Below are 9920 nucleotides of genomic sequence, written 5' to 3'. Positions count from 1 at the left end.
CCTCCGCGGGAACAGTCTGCACCCAGAGAGTCCCACTGCTGGTGACGATGAGGACATGCTGGTGATGCTGTCCATGTCCCCAGAGGAGGTGTGATCCAATGCTTGACCAACCTAAGGCCACACACAGAGATTTTGTGCTTCCAACCAGAGTAAAAAGCCACCTTTGTGGGAACCAGGGATGCCACTGTGGCTGCACACATCACTGAGGGGAGGAGGGGAGGCCAAAACCACAGTCAGACAGAAAATGGGGACAGCACTCCCCATCCTTGTCACAGCTGCAGCTGCCAAAGCCAGAAGGAGGAGAGGAGCCCCACTGAGGGTGGCCGCACCACAGTGGAGAGGAGGGGCAGATGTCAGCCAGACGATGACATCCCCATGCACCAGAGCACCGCTGCCCCCGGCCACCACTGCCTTCCGAGGCACTGCCCAGCATCTTCTCTGGTCCTCAGGCAGGCGTAGCTCTCAGAAGAGCAGGGTGCCCATGCTGCCCACTTTGCTCTGCTCCTGGACAAAGATCTCAAAGGACTGGGAGATGTTGTTGACCACCAACAGGATCCCCATTCCCAAGCCGATGGCACCCAGGAAAGCATTCAGGACCAAGAGGCCCCAAGGCACAGGCCCCCAGAGGCTGCTGCCATGGGTATGTACCTGAGAGAGGGCAAGCAGTCCACCCCGGGCCACAACAGAGCCCCCAAGCTGGCCACCAGTCTTGCCCATGACTGAGACCAGAACCTCAGGAGGTCCCACCACCTCCCTTAAGCATCATCTGCTAACACCCCTGTGCCTCCACTAATGCTACGGGACCTAGTCTCTGCTAGGGAACTGTGACGAGTCCAAACTGAAAGGCTGCCGGATGCAATGGTCTACACATATCACCCCAGTAACTCGGGAGGCTGAGGCAAGAGGATCACAAGGTGGAGGCCAGACTTAGCTACTTTGCAAGGCCTTAAGGAGCTCAGCGAGACCCTGTCTCTAAACAAAATATAAAAAGGGCTGGGGACGTGGCTTAGGGGTCAAGTGACCCTGGGTTTGGTCCTAAGTAAGGGGGTTGGCAGGATGGGGATGAGACCCAAATGCTGAAGATGTCTCTAGAAATGGCCACTGTCCCTACCAAGGACTCGAAAGCAACATAGAATTTGCAACTGGCTTTTCCTATAGTTGCTTCTTTCAGGAAATGTCACCAAGTGAGAACCCACAGGACAACCTGGGCTGCCACCTGACTTTGTAGACACAGCCCTTCTGACTGTGGCTGCTGCCGAGTGGCAGAGGAAGAGCTAAGAAAATGGCAGAGGTCACCAGGGAGGCCAGGGGAAGCACTCAATTCAGGACAAGGTGCCACTGCAGCAGGCACTCCTCCTGCCCTGGGCACCTGCATCCTGGGGCCTCTCCCACCCTCCCCCCTCTCCATCCCAAGATGATGGCCACACGGGCCACCTGGCCATGGCCCAGCTGGTCTCTGGCCTCCTCTCTGCCATGGCCTTGTCTGCTGGAAATGACCTCCCCACTTCAAACACCACCAGCCCTCTGCGACTCTGCTGGCCTCTCAGCCACATCCACCATCTGTCTTTTTTCAGTCTTGGGGATTGAACCCAGGGGTGCTCCACCCCTGAACCCTCTCCCAAGACCTTTTTTTGTATTATATTTAGAGACAGGGTCTCACTGAGTTGCTTAGGGCCTCACTAAGTTGCTGAGGTTGGCCTGCACCTTGCCATCCTCCTGCCTTTGCCTTCAGGCATGCCCCACAGAGACTGGTGCTTCAGCTCAGGTCCATCTGGAGCCCCACTCTGTGCTCAAAACCTGGGCACATGCTCCTGCATGCCTAGGGCATCATCCCACCAGCATTAGCAGAGGTGAGGGTCCCCTAATTCCAGCACCATCCCTATAGATCTCCATGCTGGGTCACCAGGCTGCGTGCTCCTGGCTCCCTGCTGAGGGCAGCAGGCATCTTTTTCCATATCCCCAGCATCCAGCACTTAGCAGGTTCATGAATATCCAATGACACAGGGACTTTGCCTACCCTGTGATCCAAGAATGAGACCCATGGACACTGGAGACCCCAAGGCTTACTGATGCTCAAGGCCCAGGAGCTGCACCTGCAGCCTGGGGGCAGGTACTGCACTTCTTGGTTGAGCTCATGCAACATGGACATCTCTCGGTGGCCCTGCATCACCATCTGCTGCTCCTTCAGCTGCTTGGCCACCTTCATGATGCCCATAGCAGAGGATGGGCTCAGAGGTAGGTTAGTAGGGAAAGGTCTCTAGCTGCTGGACACTTAAAGGGATTTTTCTGCAGCTCTACGTCTTTATATGGACTTTAAAAATGCCCTAAGGGCCGGGGGTGCACCCCTGTCATTCCAGTGCTTGGGAGGCTGAGGCAGGAGGATCAAAAGTTGGAGGCCAGCCCTAGCCACTTAGCAAGGCCCTGAGCAGCTCAGCGAGACCCTGTCTCCAGATGAAATCTAACAAGGGCTGGGAGGTGGATCAGGGGTTAAGTGTCCCTGAACCAACAAGGTGCCTTAAGTAGAAGACCAGGCAAGGTGTGATTTTCCACTCTGGCTTCAGGATCTCAGTCCTGCTGCTGATAGCTGAGCTCTGTCGGTCTGTCCTTAATGCTCTGAACTCTCACCAAGGTGGGTGGCCCATCTGCATGTCACAAACCACAACTGTGACAAAGCAACAAACCGAGTGACACTTTAAGAACATCCGTTCATACTTACATCCTTGGCAGAGGAGCCCAAGACTTCGACCCAGGTCTCAGAGAAGAAGGCACAGGAGCCCAGCATGAACACAAGGTACACTACTGCATGGACAGGGTCCTCCAACATGGAGCCAAAGGACTCTGGCAGAGACAGGTAGTAACACAGGCCAGACACAGACACAGACGTGTCCTGGGAAGAAGGTCTGGGACGCTTTGTCTACTGAACCTGATCTTAGACATTAACCCAGAGCAGATCAAAGACTGTGATTGCAGCCAGGCACAATGACACATGCCTGTCACCCCACAGCTCAGGAGGCTGAGGTAGGAGGATGGCAAGTTGGAGGCCAGCCTCAGCAACTTAGAAAGGATCTAAGCAGCTCAGTGAGACCCTGGCTCTGAATAGAGCTGGAACAGGGCTCAGGGGTCAAGGGCCCCTGGGTTCAGTCCCTGTTAAAAAAACGTCCTGCACAGAATTTGGAAAAGGACACAGGGGAGGAGATCTGTGGGTGAGACACTTGGTCAGGAGCAAGATGCACAGATGTTGAGCAGGGCCACCCACTCTGTGGCCAGGAGAGGCTCCTTGGGAACATCTGACTGACAGATCAGGTGCTCAACAGGCTGATGAGCAGATGCCCACTGAATTGGGCCAATAGCATCTGGGAGATGATGTAGAGATGGGGACCAGGGCGGACTTCAGGACGATTGGGACAATGGACGTGAAGAAGTGCTCAATGGGGTAGGTGTGGTACTGGCCCGGGTAGAGCACAGTCTTGATAGGCAGGTCACCCGGAAGCCCTGAGGACACAGAACAGGGCGTCCTTCACTGCCTCGCTGCCCCCTATGGTCCAGAGACACGAGAGGTGGCACCAGCTCTGGGGACCCGACATCTGACAGTGCTGGAGAGCACCTGCCCCTTCCCTCACTCCCACTGTGCTTGGGGCACACACAGAAAAAAAACCAAGAAAAACTGGTTTCAAAATCTACTAAAGTCCACTCTATGGCCATTCATATCAAAACAGAAAAAAAAAGAAAAACAATTATGCTGAAGCCAGAGACAGTGACGCAGGCCTGTCATCACCAGCAGCTCTGGAGGCTGAGGCAGGAGGACTGCAAATTGGAGGCCAGCCTCAGCAACTCAGTGAGACTCTGTCTCTAAATAAAATACAAAAAGTGCTGGGGATGGGTCTCAGGGGTTAAGTGCTCCTAGGTTCCATCCCTGGTACCAAAAAAATAAAGAAAAAAAATACAGACAACCTGTGCTCATGCTGGAAACACCTGGAAATGGATGACCACAGAGAAGAAAAAGGTGGAGGCGATGAGGTTCATGAGGTCTGGGAGGTTCTGGTGGGAGAAAGCCTCTCTAAGGGCTCGGACTTTGTGTGCATGGCTCAGAAATGGAACAGTGCAATGATGGCACCCTCCAATTCTATGGCTGTTGGCAGAAGAAGACACAGACATGAAGGGAAGAACAAGGGGCTGGACTCCGCTGGGTCTTAGGCCTCCTCCTGGCCAAAGCAGAGGCAGGAGAACAGAATCAGCTAGGAGACTCAGCCAGGAGACTCACAGCACACATAGTCAAGGAATCGCGGTCTGGATATTTTTTGACACCAGGGATGGAACCCAAGGGCCCTTGGCCACTGAACTCCACCCCCAGACTATTTGTATTTCATTCACAGCATCTCGCTGAGTTGCAGAGGCTGTGCTGTTGCTAAGGCTGGCCTCCAAGTTGAGATCCTCCTGCCTCATCCTCAGCAACAGGCAGAAAGGGGCCTGGCCTGAGGAACAGGAAACAGACCAGCCAGGGACACTGCAGCACAGGTTCACCAAGGTCCGAGCACTTCAGAAATGGTATGAGACTGACTTTAGGACAAAAGCACAGTTGGAAAAACTGTCACCATGGGCCCTGCTGCCAGGTCGGTGCTTCCCTAGACGTTGCCTCTGTGGGCAGAGTGGCTAACGGCTGGGGACTCAGACATCCCAGTCTCTCCCTGGGATAGCATTTTCCTGTCACCCCAGAGTTGGGACAGCAGGACACCTTCTAAACAGCCACTCAGATGGGCCATCTGTCCTGTAGACACATGGATGGGATGTCTGTGACAGAAATGCTGTCGTAGCTTTCTCTGGCCCCCTAGCATCCCTGTGATGGTCTTCTGACAGCCCCTCTCCCTGCTGCCTCTGGCTGTGTGGGACAACAGATGGTGTCCCTGTGGTCGAGAATCTGGAGACATGAAAGCTTGAGCATTCTGTAAAGGATGAAGTTAAGCAATCCCAGGGGGAGAAAGCAGGAACTTGTCCTTGCTCCTCTTGCCACCAATGACTTCTCTGAACTCCCCTCACTTGTCCCACTGAGCCATACACCTACCCTAAAACACACCAGCTCATCTCTGTCCCAGTGCCTTTCCACCTGCCAGGTTCTGTAGACAGACCTGTAACACTCTTCCCCAGTCACCCCATCTTCCTTCTCCGCTCTAATCTGACCCGGGGCCCTGGGATGACACTGACCCTCACATGTCTTATGTTATCCCTTTGTATTCTTAGCACCCACAGAAGTGCCTGGTGCTTAACAGCAGCTGCCTGACAAGTGTCTGGAATGAAAGGTAAGTGACAGTAATGGCAGGGTAAGGCCCTTAGGAGATTTCTGAATATTTAACGTGGTCATTTCTTGCAAGTCACTACCCGCTGATCTCTGGGAACTGAGTTGTTTCATGTGCTAGTGTCACCCGGGGGCGAGAGCCCTGTAATGTCTGTACTGTCCACCTTCCTCCCAGCCTGGACTGTCCCCCACCTCAGGGAAGAACGACCAACTGTTCTCTCCACCCTAGGGACCCTTCCACACCCCATTTTCCAGGTCGCAAGCTGAGCCGTGGTGGCACTCCTGGTAACAGGTGGCCCTTCTAGCTGCAAGCCACCAGTGCCTGCTCCACCCTCTTCTTGCCCATCCTGGGGGTGTCCCCATGGCTCCACCATTTTGGCTCCTTACAGCACCACTCAAAGCTCCCCAAGTAGCCCATCTGCCCCAGCCAGATCCCAGAGGTGGCCAAGGGCAGCCACCTCCACATCTCAGTTGTCTGTGGCCTTCATCTCTTGCTAAGTCCTAAGGCCCTCATTCTGATGTCACACTTGCTGGCTCAGGCTGGATGGCTATGCCAGTTCCCCAGCCATTTTCTCAGGCTGTCTCCCAGGGACAGCAAATCATTCCTTCCAAAACTGTCCCCTCACTCACCATCCTGCTCCAGAGCAAAGTGATCCTCTGGCTGGCTGCAGCAGCCCAAGCCTTTGCTGACTGGCTCTCTGTGGCCACCACTGCTCCCGCTCCTTTTGAAGGCAGCCCCCCCCTCAAAGCCAGGAGGTTTTGGCAGACACCCTGACTCCTACCCAGCTTTCACCCCCATATCCACGCCTGGGGCCCAGCTGCTTTGCATCCCCAGATCCTCAATTCACCTTAGATTTTCTGAAATTCTAGGAAGAGCCTGGTGTCACTTTGCTTACTCTTCTGTAAGTGTCACCACTGGACCTCCTTCCTGACGTCCAGTCTTTCCCATGGGATCTCTCAGGTGCCCTGCAGGGACCCAGCTGCAGTTTCCTCAATTTGATGATGTTGCACTGGAGTCTGAGACCCAGCTCCACAGTCAATTCCAAGAAAACACGAAAATGCACGCAGATATTTTCCATGAGAGACTTCCCAGCAAATAACAGATTCAGGTTCAGAGGCCAAAAGAAAAAAAAAAAAAGGAAAAAAAAAGTCAATTTCCCTCTCCTAAGAAGTCTCACATGTTTTGCAATTTTTACTTTATTAAAATTTGTAAGCCAGGTGTCATGGTGCATGCCTGTAATCCTAGTGGCTCTGAAGGCTAACTAAGGCAGGAAGATTGCAAATTGGAGGCTAACCTCAGCCAAATTGGGGCTCTAAGCAACTCAGTGATACCCTGTCTTTGAATAAAATAGAAAAGAGGATTGTGGATGGGGCTCAGGGTTTAACTGTCCCTGAGTTCAGTCCCCAGTGCCTTCCACCCCAAATTGGCAATACTGCGGACTGAACCCAGGAACAGTCATTCTACCCCAGCCCTTTTTGAGACAGGGTCTCACGTATTTGCCAAGGCTGTCCTTGAACTTGTAATCATCGACCTAACTGCTTCTTGCCTGAACAAGTGGTTTGGTGTAGCAATTTAATTTTTAGAATCTTATTTGCTAAGAACAACTGCTAAAATATGTGCAGATGATTGCCTAGGATATTCACTTCAATGAAAACTGTGACTGAGAAAGGACTGAAATGTCTACCAGAAGACAATTGGCTAAAATCAACACTCCTTTATCCTTGCAGTGCAGGTTCTTGCTAAGACATATGAGGCAGTATTACTCTGTGGCCTGTTAACTGTCCTTGAAATATTCTTACAAGACATGAAAGTTTAGATATCATTTTGAATGTAAGTATTATTATTATTATTATTATTATTATTATTATTATTATTATTATTTGGTACTAGGGATTTAACCCAGGACCACTTAACCTCTGAGCCCTGTCCCCAGCCCTTTTTATATTTTATTTAGAGACAGGGTCTCACTGAGTTGCTTAGGGCCTCACTAAGTTGCTGAGGCTGGACAGCAAAACACTTCAACAGTAACTGGTACTCAAAAAATGTTTGTTATATTTATTATTAATTATCATGGTAGAAATATCACAGAAACTATGTTTACTGAGTTAAGTGAGACACAAAAGATTTCATATTCAATGATTCAAATACTATAAAATTTTGGGATAAGTTACAACTGCTAAACTACGTAAAAGAAATTAGATTAATGGCAGGGCAGGGCAGAAGAAAAGGGTAGAGAAAACTTTAACCACTAGTATGGTGATTCCTTCTGTGCACACAGTTGTTAAAATTCATCAATCCGTGTGCTTGTAATATGTGCATTTTGTTGTACATTAATTATAAATTCATGAAATGATTTTTAAAATGTTACTTTTACAAAGAGGCTATCATTAACTCTTGATTTAAAGGATCCTTACCACAGCTCAGTGCTCCTTACTATTATATCCTGCTGGTGTCTTCTGAGCTTTTATACTCACCTTAAAAGACCTCGCTTATTAACCCATTCCGTCATCAAGGACAGTTCATTTTAGACTTCCCTCGCCTTTCTCTGCTTAGCAACCAGAACAACACCTGGCACTAGATAAGTGCTCAGTAACTATTTAAAGACTGCATAGAAGAAGAAAAATAGAGGGAGAGGCTAAAGTGGCTATAAGATCTCAACATTCTTAACAGCACAGTTGCATGTTAACACTGGAAAGAATCTTAGGAGTATTCAATACACCATCTTCATTTTTGACATGAGTAAATGAAAACAAAGGGATTAAAAATTATTTTCTCAAGGTCAGAGTTGGAGTGGAAGCAGGACTGGAATCCATATCTCCTAGAATTATTTTTTATTATTATTCAAACTTAATATGACTCAGTTTTCACATATGGATTTACTCTATTATAACAATCAGACCTTCATTCAAGCATTAAATTGTGACTTCCAATACAGTAGTAAATTAAACATACCTTTTTTGGGCAATGGAAATGAAATGGTAATAAGTTCATGGATTTTAAATTACTTAAATATGGACAATTAAATTTCCCATTATCTTGGGATGACTTTTACTGCCCATACTTCTCAGTCTAGATCATTACTGGCAAACCCTCTATCACAATATTCACTGAAGGTTTGAAATATTTAACCTATATAATTCTAATTCCAGTAAAACTCATTAAAGTACACTTATGCTTTCATATTTCTGTCATGTAGGCTACAGGATGGTATTTAAGCACAAAAACCTGAAATTAAGCAGAAGATTGCCATTGCTCAGACCCAGTATTTGTGTCATAATCTGATGACTGGTTGCATAAGTTTTCTCACAGAGGTAAGTTAAGCATTACTTAACATCAAGATTTCCATTTAATAGAGAAAGAGAAGAAAATGAAAAGAATAATTACCAAAGCACACAAAGAATAATTTAATTTTAAAATAAGACTATATGTGTAAAACAAAGCTATACTCATCTTTGAAATGAAAAGGTTTACTATTTAGATTCAATAAATCAAGAAAATAAACATGATTTTTTAATATTCTTAGAAAAAATAAAACCATAATCACCTATTCAAGATTCTGAATGCAACTTATTCTCAACTTTTCTAAATATCAGTTGTTCACGCAGGATACTTTTCTGCTCAAACAGCTTTCTTTCTTGAGGTTTGTTAGTCTTATATTGTCCTCGTTCTGATGAAGTTTACAGAGAGTACCTGAATATCCTTCACATTCTTTTATCTATTTAGATGCACCAGGACTTTATATCTACTATACATACTAGCAGGCCAAATATAGTCATAAAAGGAAAGATGTTTTAGAGGGTCAAAACCTATGGTTGAAGGCTAGGTAAGATTACAAAATTATTTGGGCCAGGTGTGATATCACCCATTTTTAAACCCAGTGACTCAGGATGCAAAGGCAGAAGGATCACAAAATTGAGTCCATCCTCAGCAATTTAAAAAAGAGAACTGTTACAAGTTGGGTATAAGGATTTAATTACTACTTCTCTTAAAGACACTACAAAAGGCATAATTAGCTTTTCTTTTCCCAGAGGGAGCAGAGGAATCTTGGAAGAATAGACCTCTGCTCCTGAAATGTATAGATGAAATACATTTGAACATGACTCTCAGGGCTAAAGCCTATATACAGGATGCTAAGGCAAAGAGATGCCAGCATTTGAGTATATGCCTAACATAGAGTAGACATACTAAATTTGCTGCATTAGCTAGAAGACTACCCTTTTTCTTTTTTTTTTTTTTTTTTTTTTTTTTTTTTTTAACATTTTATTTTAGTTTTCGGCGGACACAACATCTTTTTTTTTGGTATGTGGTGCTGAGGATCGAACCCGGGCCGCACGCATGCCAGGCGAGCGCGCTACCGCTTGAGCCACATCCCCAGCCCAAGACTACCCTTTTTCATTGTTCCCTTCTTTTCATCTTTGTCAGTTCTCCACTGCTTCTTCAACTATAATTACCCTCTACCTTTTAACCTAACATGTTCACAAGTTCCTGAAATTAGGTGCTTGATGTCTTTGGGTAACCATCTTACTGTTTGTTGATCCCTAACCACAGAGCAACCCATGGAACTGCTGAGTCTTCTCCTAATGTTCAGTTCTATAGTTCTCTATATACTCCAAAGAATGTATTTTTATA

At 47.6% G+C, this 9920-nt stretch overlaps 1 pseudogene; it reads right to left on the bottom strand.

Annotated features, from left to right (window-relative positions):
• Positions 1-462: 462 nt before the first annotated feature.
• LOC124082359 (protein transport protein Sec61 subunit alpha-like) lies at positions 463-7800 on the bottom strand (annotated as a pseudogene).
• Between the last annotated feature and the right edge of the window lie 2120 nt (positions 7801-9920).

The sequence above is a fragment of the Marmota monax genome, unplaced genomic scaffold (assembly GCF_021218885.2).
Source record: "Marmota monax isolate L192 unplaced genomic scaffold, Marmota_monax_Labrador192_F-V1.1 WCK01_AAM20220418_F8-fsc00179, whole genome shotgun sequence".
In the NCBI taxonomy this organism is placed as follows: domain Eukaryota; kingdom Metazoa; phylum Chordata; class Mammalia; order Rodentia; family Sciuridae; genus Marmota; species Marmota monax.
This window is presented reverse-complemented; position numbering and strand designations above follow the sequence as displayed.